Source organism: Rhinopithecus roxellana, chromosome 17 (genome assembly GCF_007565055.1).
Source record: "Rhinopithecus roxellana isolate Shanxi Qingling chromosome 17, ASM756505v1, whole genome shotgun sequence".
Classification (NCBI taxonomy): Eukaryota; Metazoa; Chordata; class Mammalia; order Primates; family Cercopithecidae; genus Rhinopithecus; species Rhinopithecus roxellana.
This window is the reverse complement of record NC_044565.1, coordinates 18,633,875-18,656,302: the sequence shown is the minus strand read 5'-3', so window position 1 is coordinate 18,656,302 and position 22,428 is coordinate 18,633,875.

Genomic DNA, 22,428 nt, shown 5'->3' with positions numbered 1-22,428 from the left:
CTCACAGAGTTACTCCTGTGTTTTGTGGAGCTGTTGGCTAGCCCGGTTTTTGTGGAATCTGAGAACTGATATTTCGGATCCCTTTGAAGACTACAGGGCCAAAGGAAATATCCTCCATTAAAAATGAGAAAGAAGATTTCTGAGAAACTTCAGTGTGATCTGTGAATTCATCTCACAGAGTTACACCTTTCTCCTCATGAAGCCATTCGCTGAGATTATTCTAGTGGAATTTGCAAAGTGATATTTGGGAGCCCAGTGAGGGTTATGGTGAAAAAGGAAATCTCCTCAGATAAAAACTGGAAGAAGCGTTCTGAGAAACTGCGTTGTGACCTGTGAATACAACTCACAGTGTTACACTTCCCTTTTCATTGATCCGTTTGCTAACACTCTTTTCTTGAAATCTGCATTGGGATATTTCTTAGCGCAATGAAACATACGGAGACAAAGGAAATATCCTCAAATAAAAAATAGAAAGTCGCTATCTGAGAAACTTCTTTGTGATATGTGAATTCATCTCACTGAGTTACAACTTTGTCTTCACGAAGCAGTTTGCTAACACTGTTATCGTGGAATATGCAAAGTGATATTTGGGAGCACATGGAGGCACATGGTGAAAACGAAAAAATCCTCAGATAAAATCTAGAAAGAAGCTTTCTGAAAAATTCCTTTGTGATTTGTGATTTCGTCACAATGACATTCATCTTTCCATTTTTTTCTAGCAGTTGGCTAACAGTGTTTTCGTGGAAACTGCAAAGTGATATTTCAGAGCACATTGAGGACTATGGTGAAAACGGAAATATCCTCAGATAATAACTAGAAAGTAGCTTTCTCAGAAGTTGCTTTCTGATGTGTGAATTCATAACAAAGAGATTCACTTTTCTCTTCTTGCAGCAGGTTCCTAACACTGTTGTCGTGGACTCTGCCAAGTGGTATTTGGGAGCTCATTGAGGGCTATGGTGAAAAGGGAAATATCCTCAGATAAAAACTGGAAAGAAGGGTTATGAGAAACTCGCTTGTGACATGTGGATGCAACTCACAGAGTTACACTTTCCTTTTCATTGATCCATTGCTAAGACTCTTTCCTTGAAATCTGCATTGGGATATCTCTTAGCGCAATGAAGCTGACGGTGACAGAGGAAATATCCACTGATAAAAACTGGAAAGCAGCTTTCTGAGAAAATTCTTTGTGACATTTGAATTCATCTCACCAAGTTACAACTTTGTCTTCACGAAGTAGTTTGCCACCTGTTGTCGTGGAATCTACAAAGTGATATTTGGGAGCTCATTGAGGGTTATGGTGAAAAAGGAAATATCCTCAGATTAAAACTGTAAAGAAGTGTTCTGAGAAACTGCATTATGATGTGTGAATGCAATTCACAGATTTATACTTTTCTTTTCAGAGATGAGTTTGCTAACACAGTTTTCTTGAAATCTGCATTTGGATACTTCTGAGCACAGTGAGGCTTACGCTGATGAAAGAAATATCCTCAGACAAAAATTACAAGGAAGTTTTCTTAGAAACTTCTTTGTGATGTGTCAATTCATCTCACACAGTTACACTTACGTTTCATGGAGCAATCGATTAACCCTCTCTTTGAGGGACCTGAGAAGTGCTACCATGGAACGCATTGAGGCCTACGCTGTTACAGGATATATCCTCAATTAAAAACGTGAAAGAAAATTTGTGACAAACTTCATTGTGATATGTGAATTCATCTCACAGAGTAATAAATTAGTTTTAATGAAGCAGTTTGCTAACAGTGTTTTCGTGGAATCTGCAAAGTGATATTTGGGAGCGCATTGGGGCCTATGGTGAAAACGGAAATATCCTCAGATAGTAACCACAGAGAAACTTTCTGAGAGATTGCTTTCTGATATGTGACTTCATCACACAGAGTTCCACACTTCCCTTCTTGGAACAGTTTGTTAACTCTGTTGTCGTGGATTCAGCAAAGTGATATTTGGGAGCTCATTGAGGGCACTGGTGAAAAAGGAAATATCCTCAGATCAAAACTGGAAGGAAGCCTTCTGAGAAACTGCATTGCGATGTGTGAATGCAACTCACAGAGTTACATGTTTCCCTTCAGTGATCAGTTTGCTAACACAGTTCTCCCAAAATCTGCAATGGGATATTTCTTAGCACAATGAAGCTTACGGTGACAAAGGAAATATCCTCAGATCAAAACTAGAGAGAAGCTTTCTTAGAAACTTCTTGGAGATGTGTGAATTTATCTCACAGTGTTACACTATTGTTTCGTGGACAGTCCATTAACACTGTTTTCGAGGAAACTGACAAGGGCTACTTTGGATCGCATTGAGGCCTACACTGATAAAGGAAATATCATCAGTGAAAAACATGAAAGACGCTTTCTCAGAAACTTCTTTGTGATCTGTGAATTCCCCTCACAGATTTACAACTTAGTCCTCAGGAAGCAGTTTCTTAACACACATTTCGTGGAATCTTCAAAGTGATATTTGGGAGTCCATTGGTCCCATGGTGAAACAGGAAATATCCTCAGATAATAACGAGAGAAGCTTTCTGAGAGATTGCTTTTTAATGTGTGACTTCATCACAGAGAGTTCCACCCTTCGCTTCTTGGAACAGTTTGCTTACACTGTTGTCGTGTATTCTGCCATGTGATATTTGGGAGCTCATTGAGGGCTACGATGCAAAAGGAAATATCCTCAGATAATAACTAGAGAGAAGCTTCCTGAGAGACTGCTTTCTGATGTGTGACTTCATCACACAGAGTTCTACCCTTCTCTACTTGGACCAGTTTCCTAAAACTGTTATCGCGGATTCTGCAAAGTGATATTTGGGAGCTCATTGAGGGTTATGGTGAAAAAGGAAATATCCTCAGATAAAAGCTGGAAAGAAGCCTTTTGAGAAACTGCATTGCGATGTGTGAATTCAACTCACAGAGTTACACGTTTCTCTTCAGTGATCAGTTTGCTAACACAGTTTTCTTGAAATCTGCAATGGGATACTTCTTGGTGCAACAAAGCTTATGGTGACAAAGGAAATATCCTCAGATGAAAACTAGAAGGAAGCTTTCTTAGAAACTTCCTGGTGGTGTGTGAATTCACCTCCCAAAGTTACACTTATGTTTCATGGAGCAGTCCATTAACACTGTCTTTGAGGAACCACAGAACGGCTACTTAGGATCACATTGAGGCCTAAGCTGATAAGGGAAATATCATCAGTTAAAAACGTGAAAGAAGCTTTCTGAGAAACTTCTTTGTGATCTGTGAACTCAGCTCACAGAGTTACAACTTAGTCCTCAGGAAGCTGTTTGTTAACACTCTTTTCGTGGAATCTGCAAAGTGATATTGGGAGCACTTTGGGGCCCAGTGGGAAAAAGGAAATATCCTTAGAGAATAACTAGAGAGAAGCTTTCTGAGAGATTGCTTCCTGATGCGTGACTTCATCACACAGAGTTCCACCCTTCCCTTCTTGGAACAGTTTAATAACACTCTTGTCGTGGATTCTGCAAAGTGATATATGGGAGCTCACTGAGGGCTATGGTGATAAAGGAAATATCCTCAGATAGAAAATGGAAAGAGGCCTTCTGAGAAACTGCACAGTGATGTGTGAATGCAACTCCCTCTGTTACACGTTTCTCTTCAGTGATCAGTTTGCTAACACAGTTTTCTTGAAATCTGCAATGGGGTAGTTCTTAGCGCAATGAAGCTTGCAGTGACAAAGGAATATTCTCAGATGAAATCTTGAAAGAAGCTTTCCTAGAAACTTCTTGGTGATGTGTGAATTCATCTCACAGAGTTTCACTTATGTTTCATGGGGCAGTCCATTAACACTGCCTTTGAGAACCTGAGAAGGGCTACTTTGGATCACATTGAGGCCTACAATGAAAAAGAAAATATCATCATTTGAAAACGTGAAATAGGCTTTCTGAGAAACTTTGTGATCTGTGAATTTATCTCACAGAGTTACAAGTTAGTCCTCAGGAAGCAGATTGCTAAAAATTTGTTCATGGAATCTGCAAAGTGATATTTGGGAGCCTATTGGGGCCCATGGTGAAAAAGGAAATATCCTCAGATAATATCTAGAGAGAAGCTTTCTGAGAGATTGCTTTATGATGTGTGACTTCATCACACAGAATCCACCCTTCCTTTCTTGGAACAGTTTCTTAACACTGTTGTCGTGGACTTTGCAAAGTGATATTTAATTGCTCATTGATGGCTGTGGTGAAAAAGGAAATATCCCCAGAAAAACTGGAAAGAAGACTTCTGAGAAACTGCATTGCGATGTGTGAATGCAATACACAGAATTACACGTTTCTCCTCAGTGACCAGTTTGCTAACACAGTTTTCTTGAAATCTGCACACGGATACTTGTTAGCGCAATGAAGCTTATGGTGACAAAGGAAATATCCTCAGATGAAAACTAGAAAGAAGCTTTCTAAGAAACTTCGTGGTGATGTGTGAATTCACCTTACAGAGTTCTACTTATGTTTCATGGAGCAGTCCATTAACACTGTCTTTGAGGAACCTGAGAAGGGCTATTTTGGACGGCATTGAGGCCTACGCTGATAAAGGAAATATCATCAGTTAAAAACGTGAAAGAAGCTTTCTGAGAAACTTCTTTCTGATCTGTGAGTTCATCTCACCGACTCATAAATTAGACTTCAGGAAGCAGTTTGCTAACACTCTTTTCGTGGAATCTGGAAAGTGATATTTGGGAGCACATTGGGGCCCATGGAGAAAAAGGAAATATCCTCATATAATAACTAGAGAGAAGCTTTCTGAGAGCTGGCTTTCTGAGGTGTGACTTCATCCCACAGAGTTCCACACTTCCCTTTTTGGAAGAGTTTGCTAACGCTGTTGTCGTGGATTCTGCAAAGTGATATTTGGGAGCTCACTGAGGGCTATGGTGAAAAAGGAAATATCCTCATATAAAAACTAGAAAGTAGCCTTCTGAGAACCTGCATAGCAACGTGTGAATGCAACTCAGAGAGTTACACGTTTCTCTTCAATTATCAGTTTGCTAACACAGTTTTCTTGAAATCTGCAATGGGATACTTCTTGGCAAAATGAAGCTTACGGTGACAAAGGAAATATCCTCTGATGAATACTAGAAAGATGCTTTCTCAGAAAATTCTTGGTAATGTGTGAATTCATTTCAGAGAGTTTCACTTATATTTCATGGCGCAGTCCATTAACACTGTCTTTGAGGAATCGGAGAAGTGCTAATTTGGATCGCATTGAGGCTTACGCGGATAAAGAAAGTATCCTCGGTTAAAAACGTGAAGGAAGCTTTCTGAGAAACTTCTTTGTGTTGTGTGAAGTCAGCTCACAGACTTACAACTTAGTCCTCAGGAAGCAGTTTGCTAACACTCTTTTCATGGAATCTGCAAAGTGATATTTGGGAGCACTTTGGGTCCCATGGTGAAAAAGGAAATATCCTCAGAGAATAACTAGAGAGAAGCTTTCTGAGAGATTGCTTTAGGATGTGTGACTTCATCACACAGAGTTCCACCCTTCCCTTCTAGGAACAGTTTGCTAACTCTGTTGTCATGGATTCTGCAAAGTGATATTTGGGAGCTCATGGAGGGCTGTGGTGAAAAAGGAAACATCCTCAGACAAAAACTGGGAAGAAGCCTTCTGAGAAACTGCAATGTGATGTGTGAATGCTACTCACAGAGTTACAGGTTTCTCTTCAGTGATCAGCTTGCTAACACAGTGTACTTGAAATCTGCAATGGGATACTTATTACCGCAATGAAGTTACAGTGACAAAGGAAATATCCTCAGATCAAAACTTGAAAAAAGCTTTCTTACAACCTTCTGGGTGATGTTTGATTTCATCTCACAGAGTTACATTTATATTTCGTGGACAGTCCAATAATACTGTCTTTGTGGAACCTGAGAAGGGCTTCTTTTGATCGCATTGAGGCCTACGCTGGTAAAGGAGATATCATCAGTTAAAAACGTGAAAGAAGCTTTCTGAGAAACTTCTTTGTGATCTGTGAATTCAGCTCAGAGAGCTACAACTTCGTCCTCAGGAAGCTGTTTATTAACACTCTTTTCATGGAATCTGCAAAGTGATATTTGGGAGCCCATTGGGGCCCCTTGTGAAAAAGGAAATATCCTCAGACAATAACTAGAGAGAACCTTACTGAGAGATTGCTTTCTGATACATGACTTCATCACACAGACTTCCACCCTTCCGTTCTTGGAACAGTTTGCTAACACTGCTGTGGTGGATTCTGCGTAGTGATATTTGGGAGCTCATTGAGGGCTATGGTGAAAACGGAAATATCCTCAGATAAAAACTGGAAAGAAGCCTTCTGAGAAACAGCATTGCAATGTGTGAATGCAACTCACAGAGTTACACATTTCTCTTCAGGAATCAGTTTGCTAACACAGTTTTCTTGAAATCTGCAATGTGATACTTCTTACTGCAATGAAACTTATATTGACAAAGGAAATATCTTCAGATGAAAACTAGAAAGAAGCTTTCTTAGGAACTTCTTGGTGATGTGTGAATTCATCTCACAGAGTTACACTTATGTTTCGTGGAGCAGTCAATTAACACTGACTTTGAGAAACCTGGGAAGGGCTACTTTGGACCACATTGAGGCCTACGCTGCTAAAGTAAATATCATTAGTTAAAAACCTGAAAGAAGCTTTCTGAGAATCTTCGTGATCTGTGAATTCAGCTCACAGTGTTACAAGTTAGTCCTCAGGAAACAGTTTGCTAACACTCTTTTCCTGGAATCTGCAAAGTGATAATTGGGAGCCCATTGGGGCCCATGGAGAAAAAGGAAATATCCTCACATAATAACTAGAGAGAAGCTTTCTGAGAGATTGCTTTCTGATGTGTGACTTCATCACAGACAGTTCCACCCTTCCCTTCTTGGAACAATTTGCTAACACTGGTGTCGTGGATTCTGCAACGTGATATTTGGGAGCTCACTGAGGGTTATGGTGAAAAAGAAAATATCCTCAGAAAAAAACTGGAAAGAAGCCTTCTGAGAAATTGCACTGGGATGTGTGAATGCAACTCACAAAGTTACACGTTTCTGTTCGGTGATCAGTTTGCTAACACAGTTTTCTTGAAATCTGCAATGGGATACTTCTTAGCGCAATGAAGCTTTCAGTGACAAAGGAAATATCCTCAGATGAAAACTACAAAGAAGCTTTCTTTCAAACTTCTTGGTGATGTGTTTATTCCTCTCACAGAGTTGCAATATGTTTCGTGGAGCAGTCCATTAACACTGTCTTTGAGGAACCTGAGAAGGGTTACTTTGGATGGCATTGAGGCCTCTGCTGATAAAGGAAATATCATCAGTTAAAAACGTTAAAGAAGCTTTCTGAGAAACTTCTTTGTGATCTGTGAATTCATCTCACAGGGTTACAACTTATTGCTCAGAAAACAGTTTACTAACACACATTTCGTGGAATCTGTAAAATGATATTTGGGAACCCTTTGGGGATCATGGTGAAAAAGGAAATATCCTCATTTAGTAACTAGAGAGAAGCTTTCTGGGAGATTGCTTTCTGATGTGTGACTTCATCAGACAGAGTTCCACCCTTCTGTTCTTGGAACAGTTTGCTAACACTGTTGTCGTGGATTCAGCAAAGTGATATTTGGGAGTTCAATGAAGGCTATGATGAAAAAGGATATATCCTCAGATAAAAAGTGGAAAGAAGCCTTCTGAGAAACTACATTGTATTGTGTAAATGCAGCTCACAGAATTACACGTTTCTCTTCAGTGATCAGATGGCCAACACAGTTTTTTGAAATCTGCAAAGGGATACTTAGCGCAAAGAAGCTGACGGTGACAAAGGAAATATCCTCAGACGAAAAGTAGATAGAACCTTTCGTAGAAACTTCTTGGTGATGTGTGAATTCATCTCACAGAGTTACATTTATGTTTCGTGGAGCAGTTCATTAATACAGTCTTTGAGGAACCTGAAAAGGGATACTTTGGATCGCATTGAGGCCTTTGCTGATAAAGGAAATATCGTCAGTTAAAATCGTGAAAGAACCTTTCTGAGAAACTTCTTTGTGATCTGTGAATTCATCTCACAGAGTTACAACTTAGACCTCAGGAAGCAATTTCCAAACATTCTTTTGCTGGAATCTGCCGAGTTATATTTGGGAACCAATTGGGGCCCATGGTGAAAAAGGAAATATCCTCAGAGAATAACTAGAGAGAAGCTTTCTTAGAGACTGCTTTCTGATGTGTGACTTCATCACACAGAGTTCCACCCTTCCCTTCTTGGAACAGTTTACTAACACTGTTGTCGTGGATTCTACAAAGTGATATTTGGGAGCTCATTGAGGTCTATGGTAAAAAAGGAAATATCCTCAGAAAAAAACTGGAAAGAAGCCTTCTGAGAAACTGCAATGCTATGTGTGAATGCAACTCACCGAGTTACACGTTTCTCTTCAGTGATCAGTTTGCTAACACAGTTCTCTTGAAGTCTGCAATGTGATACATCTTAGCGCAATGAAGCTTACGGTGACAAAGTAAATATCCTCAGATGAAAAGTAGAAAGAACCTTTCTTAGAAACTTCTTAGTGATGTGTGAATTCATCTCACAGAGTTACATCTATGTTTCATGGAGCAGTCCAGTAACACTGTCTTTGAGGAACCTGAGAAGGACTATTTGGACGGCATTGAGGCCTACACTGATAAAGGAAATATCATCACTTGAAAAGGTGAAAGTAACTTTCTCAGAAACTTCTTTGTGATCTGTGAATTCACTTCACAGAGTTACAACTTAGTCCTCAGGAAGTAGTTTGCTAACACTCTTTTCATGGATTCTGCAAAGTGATAATTCGGAGCCCATTGGGGCCCATGATGAAAAAGGACATATCCTCAGATAATAACTAGAGAGAAGCTTTCTGAGAGATTGCTTTCTGATGTATGACTTCATCACACAGACTTCCATCCTTCCGTTCTTGGAACCGTTTCCTAACACTGTTGTCGTGGATTCTGCAAAGTGATATTTGGGAGCTCATTGAGGGCTATGGTGAAAAAGGAAATATCCTCAGGTAAAAACTGGAAAGAAGCCTTCTGTGAAACTGCATTTCGATGTGTGAATTCAACTCACAGAGTTACACATTTCTCTTCAGTGATCCGTTTGCTAACACAGTTTTCTTGAAATCTGCAATGGGATACTTCTTAGCGCAATGAAGCTTATGGTGACAAAGGAAATATCCTGAGGTGAAAACTAGAAGGAATCTTTCTTAGAAACTTCCTGCTGATGTGTGAATTCATATCACAAAGTTACACGTCTGTTTCATGAAGCAGTCCATTAACACTGTCTTTGAGGAACCTGAGAAGGGCTAGTTTGAACCGCATTTAGGCGTATGCTGATGAAGGAAATATCATCATTTAAAAAAGTGAAAGAAGCTTTCTGAGAAACTTCTTTGAGATCTGTGAATTCAGCTCTCAGAGTTACAACTTAGTGCCCAGGAAGCAGTTTACTAACACTCTTTTCATGGAGTCTGCAAACCGATATATGGGAACACATTGTTGTCCATTGGGAAAAATGAAATATCCCCAGATAATAACTAGAGAGGACCTTTCTGAGAGATTGCTTTCTGATGTATGACTTCATCACACAGACTTCCACACTTCCATTCTTGGAACAGTTTCCTAACACTGTTGTCGTGGATTCTGCAAAGTGATATTTGGGAGCTCATTGAGGGCTATGGTGAAAATGGAAATATCCTCAGATAAAAACTGGAAAGAAGCCTTCTGAGAAACAGCATTGTGATGTGTGAATGCAACTCAGAGAGTTACACATTTTTCTTGAAATCTGCAATGTGATACTTCATACTGCAATGAAACTTATATTGACAAAGGAAATATCCTCAGATGAAAACTAGAAAGAAGCTTTCTTAGGAACTTCTTGGAGATGTGTGAATTCATCTCACAGAGTTACACTTATGTTTCGTGGAGCAGTCCATTAACACTGTCTTTTAAGAAACTGGGAAGGGCTACTTTGGACCGCATTGAGGCCTACGCTGCTTTCTGATGAGTGACTTCATCACACAGAGTTCCACCCATCCCTTCTTGGAACAGTTTGCTAACACTGTTGTTGTGGATTCTGGAAAGTGATATTTGGGAGTTCATTGAGGGCTATGGTGAAAAGGAAATATCTTCAGATAAAAACTGGAAAGTAGCCTTCTGGGAAAATGCACTTCCATGTATGCATGAATCTCACAGAGTTACACGTTTTTCTTCAGTGATCAGTTTGCTAACACAGTTTTCTTGAAATCTGAAATGGAATACTTCTTAGCACAATGAAGCTTACGGTGACAAAGGAAATATCCTCAGATGAAAACTACAAAGAAGCTTTCTCACAAACTTCTTGGTGATGTGTTTTTTCGTCTCACAGAGTTACACTTATGTTTCGTGGAGCCGTCCATTAACACTGTCTTTGAGGAACCTGAGAAGAGCTACTTTGGATGGCATTGAGGCCTACGCTGATAAAGGAAATATCATAAGTTAGAAACGTGAAAGAAGCTTTCTGAGAAACTTCATTGTGATCTGTGAATTCATCTCACAAAGTTACAACTTTTTCCACAGGAAAAAGTTTGCTAACACTCTTTTCGTGGAATCTGCAAATTGATATTTGGAAACCATTGGGGCCCATGTTGAAAAAGGAAACATCCGCATATAATAGCTAGAGAGAAGGATTCTGAGAGATTGCTTTCTGACATGCGACTGCATCACATAGAGTTCCACCCTTCTTTCTTGGAACCGTTTGCTAACACTGTTGTCATGGATTCCGCAAAGTGATAATTTGGAGATCACTGAGGGCTATAGTGAAAAAGGAAATATACTCAGATAAAAACTGGGAAGAAGCCTTCTGAGAAACTGCATTGCGATGTGTGAATGCAACTCACAGAGTTACACATTTCTCTTCAGTGATCAGTTTGCTAACTAAGTTTTCTGGAAATCTACAATGGGATATTTCTTAGCATAATGAGGCTTACGGTGACAAAGGAAATATCCTCAGATGAAAACTAGAAAGAAGCTATATTAGAAACTTCTTGGTGAAGTGTGAATTCATCTCTCAGTGTTACACTTATGTTTCATGGAGCAATCCAATAACAATGTCTTTGTGGAAGCTGAGAAGGGCTACTTTGGATCTCATTGAGGCCTATGCTGATAAAGGAAATATCATCAGTTCAAAACGTGAAAGAAGCTTGCTGAGAAACTTATTTGTGATCTGTGAATTCAGCTCACAGTGTTACAAATTAGTCCTCAGGAAGCAGTTTGGTAACACTCTTTTCGTGGAATCTGCAAAGTGATATTTGGGAGTCCAATGGGGCCCATAGTGAAAGAGGAAATATCCTCAGATAATAACTAGAGAGAAGCTTTCTGAGAGATTGCTTTCAATGTGTGACTTCATCACACAGAGTTCCACCCTTCCCTTTGTTGAGCAGTTTGCTAACACTGTTTTCGTGGATTCTGGAAAGTGATATTTGGGAGCTCATTGAGAGCTATGGTGAAAAAGGAAATATCCTCGTATAAAAACTGGAAAGAAGTCTTCTGAGAAACTGCATTACGATGTGTGAATGCAACTCACAGAGTTACACGTTTCTCTTCAGTGATCAGTTTGCTAACACAGTTTTCTTGAAATCTGCAATGGGATACTTCTTTTTTTTTTTGATAGCCAAGGAGACACAAATTTTATTACAGAGCATGAGGAGAAACTACATACATATTTTAAGCATAGAATATTTACTATATCTAATTTTAAAAGATTTACACACCCACTGAAGAAATATCAGAATAAAGTAACATATAAAAGGAAAATAAAATTACTTCCAATATCACCACTTAAATATGATTGCTGTTTTCATATGAACACAATTCATCATCTTTTTTTATGAGTAATTATATTTAACAAAGTTGATATCATCTTTTCCACAGTTTTATATCCTGTTTTCTTATTTAGCACATAAACACATTGTTAATCACTATGAGTATTTCACTCTATGACTACTGGATCAATTATTTTGTAATTTCCTATTGTTAGATTAGATAGGTAGAACTGTAATTTTTGGAAGGAAAACATTATACATTTTAAACAACATTTAATAAAGCTTATCTTCAGAAGCCTGAATTGTAAATGAAGGGTGTTGAAAAAATCTTGCATCCAGCCAAATATTTATGCCTATAATTTCAGTTTGAAACATTATAAATCAAAACAAGGCTGAGAATTGACCAATAAAAAGACATTAAGAAATTTTGAATAAGAGTACGTTGCATTAATAGGTTAGTAGTTGTGACAGACAGAAATACGTTAAAGACGACTAATGCTTGGAGTCTGATTAAAAAGGAAAAATATTATCATAGAAAGGGAAGTCTAAAAGTAGAGCTTTTGAAGAATAGAAACAGTTTTTTTTTTTATACTTTAAGTTCTAGGGTACATGTGCATAACTTGCAGGTTTGTTACATATGTATACTTGTGCCATGTTGGTGTGCTGCACCCATCAACTCGTCAGCACCCATCAATTCGTCATTTATATCAGGTATAATTGCCAATGCAATCCCTCCCGCCTCCCCCCTCCCCATGATAGGCCCTGGTGTGTGATGTTCCCCTTCCCGAGTCCAAGTGATCTCATTGTTCAGTTCCCACCTATGAGTGAGAACATGTGGTGTTTGGTTTTCTGCTCTTGTGGTAGTTTGGTAAGAATGATGGTTTCCAGCTGCATTCATGTCCCTACAAAGGACACAAACTCATCCTTTTTTATAGATGCATAGTATTCCATGGTGTATATGTGCCACATTTTCTTAAACCAGTCTGTCACAGATGGATATTTGGGTTGATTCCAAGTCTTGGCTATTGTGAATAGTGCCACAATATACATGTCTGTGTGTTGTCTTTATAGCAGCATGATTCATAATCCTTTGGGTATATACCCAGTAGTGGGATGGCTGGGTCATATGGTACATCTAGTTCTAGATCCTTGAGGAATCACCATACTGTTTTCCATAATAATTGAACTAGGTTACAATCCCACCAACAGTATAAAAGTGTTCCTATTTCTCCACATCCTCTCCAGCACCTGTTGTTTCCTGACTTTTTAATGATTGCCATTGTAACTGGTGTGAAATGGTATCTCATTGTGATTTTGATTTGCATCTCTCTGAAGGCCGGTGATGATGAGCATTTTTTCATGTGTCTATTGGCTGTATGGATGTCTTCTCTTGAGAAATGTCTGTTCATATCCTTTGCCCACTTTTTGATGGGGTTGTTTGTTTTTTTCTTGTATATTTGTTTGAGTTCTTTGTAGATTCTGGATATTAGCCCTTTGTCAGATGAGTAGGTTGCAAAAATTTTCTCCCATTCTGTAGGTTGCCTGTTCACTCTGATGGTAGTTTCTTTTGCTGTGCAGAAGCTCTTTAGTTTAATTGGATCCCATTTGTCAATTTTGGCTTTTGCTGCTGTTGCTTTTGGTGTTTTAGACATGAAGTCCTTGCCCATGACTATATCCTGAATGGTAATACCTAAGTTTTCTTCTAGGGTTTTTATGGTATTAGGTCTAAAATTTAAGTCTCTAATCCATCTTGAATTAATCTTCGTATAAGGAGAAAGGAAAGGATCCAGTTTCAGCTTTCTACTTATGGCTAGCCAATTTTCCCAGCACCATTTATTAAATAGGGAATCCTTTCCCCATTTCTTGTTTCTCTCAGGTTTGTCGAAGATCAGATGGCTGTAGAGGTGTGGTATTATTTCTGAGGACTCTGTTCTGTTCCATTGGTCTATAGCTCTGTTTTGGTACCAGTACCATGCTGTTTTGGTTACTGTAGCCTTGTAGTATAGTTTGAAGTCAGGTAGCATGATGCCTCCAGCTTTGTTCTTGTGACTTAAGATTGTCTTGGCAAATGCGGGCTCTTTGTTGGTTCCATATGAACTTTCAAGCAGTTTTTTCCAATTCTGTGAAGAAACTCATTGGTAGCTTGATGGGGATGGCATTGAATCTATAAATAACCTTGGGGAGTATGGCCATTTTCACGATATTGATTCTTCCTATCCATGAGCATGGTATGTTCTTCCATTTGTTTGTGTCCTCTTTGATTTCACTGAGCAGTGGTTTGTAGTTCTCCTTGAAGAGGTCCTTTACATCCCTTGTAAGCTGGATTCCTAGGTATTTTATTCTCTTTGAAGCAATTGTGAACGGAAGTTCATTCCTGATTTGGCTCTCTGCTTGTCTGTTACTGGTGTATAAGAATGCTTGTGATTTTTGCACATTAATTTTGTATCCTGAGACTTTGCTGAAGTTGCTTATCAGCTTAAGGAGATTTTGGGCTGAGACGATGGGGTTTTCTAAATATACAATCATGTCATCTGCAAACAGGGACAATTTGACTTCTTCTTTTCCTAACTGGATACCCTTGATTTCTTTCTCTTGCCTGATTGCCCTAGCCAGAACTTCCAACACTATGTTGAATAGGAGTGGTGAGAGAGGGCATACCTGTCTTGTGCCAGTTTTCAAAGGGAATTTTTCCAGTTTTTGCCCATTCAGAATGATATTAGCTGTGGGTTTGTCATAAATAGCTCTTATTATTTTGAGGTACGTTCCATCAATACCGAATTTATTGAGCGTTTTTAGCATGAAGGGCTGTTGAATTTTGTCAAAAGCCTTTTCTGCATCTATTAAGATAATCATGTGGTCCTTGTCTTTGGTTCTGTTTATATGCTGGATTACGTTTATTGATTTGCGAATGTTGAACCAGCCTTGCATCCCAGGGATGAAGCCCACTTGATCATGGTGGATAAGCTTTTTGATGTGCTGCTGAATCCGGTTTGCCAGTATTTTATTGAGGATTTTTGCATTGATGTTCATCAGGGATATTGGTCTAAAATTTTCTTTTTTTGTTGTGTCTCTGCCAGGCTTTGGTATCACGATGATGTTGGCCTCATAAAATGAGTTAGGGAGGATTCCCTCTTTTTCAATTGATTGGAATAGTTTCAGAAGGAATGGTCCCAGCTCCTCCTTGTACCTCTGGTAGAATTCAGCTGTGAATCCATCTGGTCCTGGACTTTTTTTGGTGGGTAGGCTATTAATTGTTGCTTCAATTTCAGAGCCTGCTATTGGTCTATTCAGGGATTCAACTTCTTCGTGGTTTAGTCTTGGAAGAGTGTAAGTGTCCAGGAAATTATCCATTTCTTCTAGTTTTTCTAGTTGATTTGCATAGAGGTGTTTATAGTATTGCCTGGTGGTAGTTGGTATTTCTGTGGGGTCCGTGGTGATATCCCCTTTATCAATTTTTATTGCGTCTATTTGATTCTTCTCTCTTTTCTTCTTTATTAGTATTGCTAGCGGTCTGTCAATTTTGTTGATTTTTTCAAAAAACCAACTCCTGGATCCATTGAATTTTTGGAGGGTTTTTTGTGTCTCTATCTCCTTCAGTTCTGCTCTGATCTTAGTTATTTCTTGCCTTCTGCCAGCTTTTGAATGTGTTTGCTCTTGCTTCTCCAGTTCTTTTAATTGTGATGTTAGAGTGTCAATTTTAGATCTTTCCTGCTTTCTCTTGTGGGCATTTAGTGCTATAAATTTCCCTCTACACACTGCTTTAAATGTATCCCGGAGATTCTGGTATGTTGTATCTTTGTTCTCATTGGTTTCAAAGAACATCTTTATTTCTGCTTTCATGTCGTTATACACCCAGTAGTCATTCAGGAGCAGGTTGTTCAGTTTCCATGTAGTTGAGCGGTTTTGATTGAGTTTCTTAGTCCTGAGTTCTAATTTGATTGCACTGTGGTCTGAGAGACAGTTTGTTATAATTTCTGTTCTTTTACATTTGCTGAGGAGTGCTTTACTTCCAATTATGTGGTCAATTTTGGAATAAGTGCGATGTGGTGCTGAGAAGAATGTATATTCTGTTGATTTGGGGTGGAGAGTTCTATAGATGTCTATTAGGTCCGCTTGGTGCAGAGATGAGTTCAATTCCTGGATATCCTTGTTAACTTTCTGTCTCGTTGATCTGTCTAATATTGACAGTGGAGTGTTGAAGTCTCCCCTTATTATTGTATGGGAGTCTTAAGTCCCTTTGTAAGTCTCTAAGGACTTGCTTTATGAATCTGGGTGCTCCTGTATTGGGTGCATATATATTTAGGAGACTTAGCTCTTCCTGTTGAATTCATCCCTTTACCATTATGTAATGGCCTTCTTTGTCTCTTTTGATCTTTGATGGTTTAAAGTCTATTTTATCAGAGACTAGGATTGCAACCCCTGCTTTTTTTTTTCTCCATTTGCTTGGTAGATCTTCCTCCATCCCTTTATTTTGAGCCTATATATGTCACTGCATGTGAGGTGGGTCTCCTGAATACAGCAGACTGATGGGTCTTGACTCTTTATCCAGTTTGCCAGTCTGTGTCTTTTAATTGGAGCATTTAGTCCATTTACATTTAAGGTTAATATTGTTATGTGTGAACTTGATGCTGCCATTATGATATTCACTGGTTATTTTGCTTGTTAGTTGATGCAGTTTCTTCCTAGCCTCGTTGGTGTTTACATTTTGGCATGTTTTTGCAATGGCTGGTACCGGTTGTTCCTTTCCAAGTTTAGGGCTTCTTCAGGGTCTCTTGTAAGGCAGTTCTGGTGGTGACAAAATCTCTTAGCATTTGCTTATCTGTAAAGGACTTTATTTCTCCTTCACTGATGGAACTTTGTTTGGCTGGGTATGAAATTCTGATTTTAAAATTCTTTTCTTTAGGAACGTTGAATATTGGCCCCCACTCTCTTCTGGCTTGTAGAGTTTCTGCAGAGAGGTCTGCTGTGAGTCTGATGGGCTTCCCTTTGTGGGTAACCCGACCTTTCTCTCTGGCTGCCCTTAAGATTTTTTCCTTCATTTCAACTTTGGTGAATCTGGCAATGATGTGTCTTGGAGTTGCTCTTCTGGAGGAGTATCTTTGTGGCGTTCTCTGTATTTCCTGAATTTGAATGTTGGCCTGCCCTACTAGGTTGGGGAAGTTCTCCTGGATGATATCCTGAAGAGTGTTTTCCAACTTGGTTCCATTTTCCCCCTCACTTTCAGGCACCCCAATCAGACGTAGATTTGGTCTTTTTACATAATGCCATACTTCTTGCAGGCTTTGCTCATTTCTTTTTCTTCTTTTTTCTTTTGGTTTCTCTTCTCGCTTCATTTCATTCATTTGATCCTCAATCGCTGATACTCTTTCTTCCAGTTGATCGAGTGGGTTACTGAAGCTTGTGGATTAGTCACGTATTTCTCGTATCATGGTTTTCATCTCTGTCATTTCCTTTATGACCTTCTCTGCATTAATTATTCTAGCTGTCAATTCTTCCACTCTTTTTTCAAGATTTTTAGTTTCTTTGCGCTGGGTACGTAATTCCTCCTTTAGCTCTGAGAAGTTTGATGGACTGAAGCCTTCTTCTCTCATCTCGTCAAAGTCATTCTCCGACCAGCTTTGATCCATTGCTGGTGATGAGCTGCGCTCCTTTGCAGGGGGAGATGCGCTCTTATTCCTTGAATTTCCATCTTTTCTGCCCTGCTTCTTCCCCATCTTCGTGGTTTTATCTGCCTCTGGTCTTTGATGATAGCGACGTACTGATGGGGTTTTGGTATAGGTGTTCTTCCTGTTTGATAGTTTTCCTTCTAATAGTCAGGACCCTCAGCTGTAGGTCTGTTGGAGATTGCTTGAGGTCCACTCCAGACCCTGTTTGCCTGGGTATCAACAGCAGAGGTAGCAGAAGATAGAATATCGCTGAACAGCGAGTGTACCTTTCTGATTCTTAATTTGGAATCTTTCTCTCAGGGGTGTACTCCACCTTGTGAGGTGTGGGGTGTCAGACTGCCCCTAGTGGGGGATGTCTCCCAGTTAGGATACTCAGGGGTGAGGGACCCACTTGAGCAGGCAGTCTGTCCGTTCTCAGATCTCAACCTGTGTGTTGGGAGGTCCACTGCTCTCTTCAAAGCTGTCAGACAGAGTCGTTTGAGTCTGCACAGGCCTCTCCTACTTCCCCTTTTGTAGTTTAGCTGTGCCCTGTCCCCAGAGGTGGAGTCTACAGAGACAGGCAGGTTTCCTTGTGCTGCTGTGAACTCCACCCAGTTCGAGCTTCCCAGCGGCTTTGTTTACCTACTTAAGCCTCAGCATTAGCAGGGGAGCCTCTGCCAGCCTCGCTGCTGCTGTTTCCGTTGGATTCCAGACTGCTGTGCTAGCAATGAGGAGGCTCTGTGGCCGTGGGACCCTCATGGCCAGTTGTGTGTATAATCTCCTCGTGTGCCCGTTTGCTTAAAATGCAGTATTGGGGTGAGAATTACCCGAATTTCCAGGTGTTGTGTGTCTCAGTTCCCCTGGCTAGGAAAATGGATTCCCTTCCCCCTTGCGCTTCCATGTGAGGCAATGCCTCGCCCTGCTTCAGCTCTCGCTGGTCGGGCTGCAGCAGCTGAGTAGCACCAATTGTCTGGCACTCCCCAGGGAGATGACCCCAGTACCTCAGTTGAAAATGCAGAAATCACCGGTCTTCTGTGTCGCTCGCGCTGGGAGTTGGAGACTGGAGATATTCCTATTCAGCCATCTTGCTCCACTACTGCAATGTGATACTTCTTTGTGCAATGAAGCATATGGTGACAAAGGAAATATCCTCAGATGAAAACTAGAAACTAGTTTTCATAGAAACTTCTTGGTGATGTGGGATTTCATCTCACAGAGTTACACTTATGTTTCATGAAGCAGTCCATTAACACTGTCTTTGCAGACCTTAGAAGGGCTACATTAGACCGTATTGAGGCCTTCGATGATACAGGAAATATTATCAGTTAAAATCGTAAAATCTTTGCAGACCTTAGAAGGGCTACATTAGACCGTATTGAGGCCTTCGATGATACATGAAATATTATCAGTTAAAATCGTGAAGGAAGCTCTCTGAGAAAATTCCTTGTGATCTGTGAATTCATCTCACAGAGTTACAACTTAGCCCTCAGGAAGCAGTTTGCTAACACTCTTTTCATGGAATCTGCAAAGTGATATTTGGGAGCCCTTTGGGTCCCATGGTGAAAAAGGAAATATCCTCTGATCATAACTACAGAGAAACTTTCTGAGAGACTGCTTGCTGATGTGTGACTTCATCACACAGAGTTCCACCCTTCCTTTCTTGGAGCAGTTTGCTAACACTGGTGTCGTGCATTCTGCAAAGTGATATTTGGGAACTCATTGAGGGCTATGGTGAAAAAGGAAATATCCTCAGATAAAAACTGGAAAGAAGCCTTCTGTGAAACGACATCACCATGTGTGAATGCAACTCACAGAGTTACACGTTTCTCTTCAGTGATCAGTTCGCTAACAGTTTTCTTGATATCTGCAATGGGACACTTCTTAGCGTAATGCAGCTTACGGTGACAAAGCAAATATCCTCAGATGAAAACTAGAAAGAAGGTTTCTTAGAAACTTCTTGGTGATGTGTGAATTCATCTCTCAGAGTTACACTTATGTTTCATGGAGCAATCCATTAACACTGTCTTTGCAGAAACTGAGAAGGGCTGCTTTGGACCGTATTGAGGACTACACTGTTAAAGGAAATATCGTCAGTTAAAAATGTGAAAGAAGTTTTCAGAGAAACTTCTTTGTGATCTGTGAATTCATCTCACCGAGTTACAACTTAGTCCTCAGGAAGCAGATTGCTAACACTTTCCCTGGAAACTGCAAAGTGATATTTGGGAGACCTTTGGAGCCCATGGTGAAAAGGGAAATATCCTCAGATAATAACTACAGAGAAGCTTTCTGAGAGGTTGCTTTCTGATATGTGACTTCATCACACAGAGATCCACCCTTCCCTTCTTGAAACAGTTTGCTAACACTGTTGTCATTGATTCTGCAAAGTGATATTTGTAGCTCATTGTGGGCTATGGTGAAAAGGAATTATAATCAGATAAAAACTGGAAAGAAGCCTTCTGAGAAACTGCATTGTGATGTGTGAATGCAACTCACAGACTTATACGTTTCTCTTCAGTGATCAGTTTGCTAACACAGTTTTCTTGATATCTGCAATGGGATACTTCTTAGCGTAATGAAGTTTACGGTGACAAAGCAAATATCCTCAGATGAAAACTAGAAAGAAGGTTTCTTGGAAACTTCTTGGTGATGTGTGAATTCATCTCACAGAGTTACACTTTTGCTTCATGGAACCATCCATTAACACTGTCTTTGCGGAAACTGAGGAGGGCTACTTTGGACCGTATTGAGGCCTACGCTGATAAAGGAAATATGGTCTGTTAAAAACGTGAAAGAAGTTTTCAGAGAAACTTCTTTGTGATCTGTGAATTCATCTCACAGAGTTACAACTTAGTCCTCAGGAAGCAGATTGCTAACATTGTTTTCCTGGAAACTGCAAAGTGATATTTGGGAGACCTTTGGGGCCCATGGTGAAAAGGGAAATATCCTCAGATAAGAACTACAGAGAAGCTTTCTGAGAGGTTGCTTTCTGATGTGTGACTTCATCACACCGAGATCCACCCTTCCCTGCTTGAAACAGTTTGTTAACACTGTTGTCATGGATTCTGCAAAGTGATATTTGCTAGCTCATTGAGGGTGAAAAAGGAAATATACTCAGATAAAAACTGGAAAGAATCCTTCTGTGAAACGGCATTGCGATGTGTGAATGCGACTCATAGTATTACACGTTTCTCTTCAGTGATCATTTTGCTAAAACAGTTTTCTTGAAATCTGCAATGGGATATTTCTTAGTGCAATAAAGACTACGGTGACAAAGGAAATATCCTCAGATGAAAATTAGAAAGAAGCTTTCTTAGAAACATCGTGGTGATGTATGAATTCATCTCACAGAGATACACTTATGTTTCATGGAGTAGTCCATTAACACTGTCTTTGAGGAACCGGAGAAGGGCTACTTTGGACCGCAATGAGGCCTACGCTGATACAGGAAATATCATCAGTTAAAAAAGTGAAAGAAGCTTTCTGAGGAACTACTTTGTCATCTGTGAATTCATCTCACAGAGTTACAGCTTAGTCCTCGGGAAGCAGTTTGTTAAAACTCTTTTCATGGATCTGCAAAGTGACATTTGGGGGCCCATTGGGGCAGATTTCAATAAAGGAAATATTCTCAGGTAATAACTACAAAGAATTTATCTGAGAGATTGCTTTCTGATGTGTGACTTCATCACACAGAGTTCTACCCTTCTCTTCTTGGAACAGTTTGCTAACCCTGTTGTCATGGATTCTGTAAAGTGATATTTGGGAGCTCACTGAGGGCTGTGGTGAAAAGGGAAATATCCTCAGATAAAAACTGGAAAGAATCCTTCTGAGAAACGGCGTTGCGATGTTTGAATGTAACTCACAGTGTTACACGTTTCTCTTCAGTGATCAATTTTCTAACACAGTTTTCTTGACATCTGCAGTGAGATACTTCTCAGCACAATAAAGCATATGGTGACAAAGGAAATATCTTCAGATGAAAATTAAAAAGAAGCTTTCTTAGAAACACCGTGGTGATGTGCGAATTCATCTCACAGAGATTCACTTATGCTTCATGGAGCAGTCCATTAAAAGTGTCTTTGAGGAATCTGAGAAGGGTTACTTTGGACCGCATTGAGGCTTATGATGATAAAGGAAATATCATCAGTTAAAAACGTGGAAGAAGCTTTCTGAGAAACTTCTTTGTCATCTGTGAATTCATCTCACGGAGTTAGAGTTATGTTTCATGGAGCAGTCCATTAACACTGTCTCTGAGGAACTTGAGAAGGGCTACAATGGACCACATTGAGGCGTATGCTGATAAAGGAAATACCATCAGTTCAAACCGTGAAAGAAACTTTCTGAGAAACTTCTTTGTGATAGGGGAATTAATCTCACAGTGTTACAATTTAGTCCTCAGGAAGCAGTTTACTAACACTCTTTTCGTGGAATCTGCAAAGTGATCTTTGGGAGCCCATTAGGGCCCATGGTGAAAAAGAAAATATCCTCAGAGAATAACTAGAGAGAAGCTTCCTGAGAGATTGCTTTCCGTTGTGTGACATCATCACACAGAGTTCAAACCTTCCCTTTTGGAGCAGTTTGCTAACACTGTTGTCGTGGATTCTGCAAAGTGATATTTGGGAGCTCATGGAGTTCTATGCTGAAAAAGGAAATATACTCAGATTAAAACTAAAAAGAAGCCTTCTGAAAACCTGCATTGCGACATGCGAATGCAACTCACAGCGTTACACGTTTCTCTTTATTCATCAGTTTCAAACACAGGTTCCTTGAAATCTGTAATCGGATACTACTCAGCAAAATGAAGCTTATGAGGACAAAGGAAATATCCTCAGAAGAAAATTAGAAAGAAGCTTTCGTAGAAACTTCTTGTTGATGTGTGAATTCATCTCACAGAGTTTCACTTATGTTTCATGGGGCAGTCCATTAACACTGTCTTTGAGGAACCTGAGAAGGGCTACTTTGGATCACATTGAGG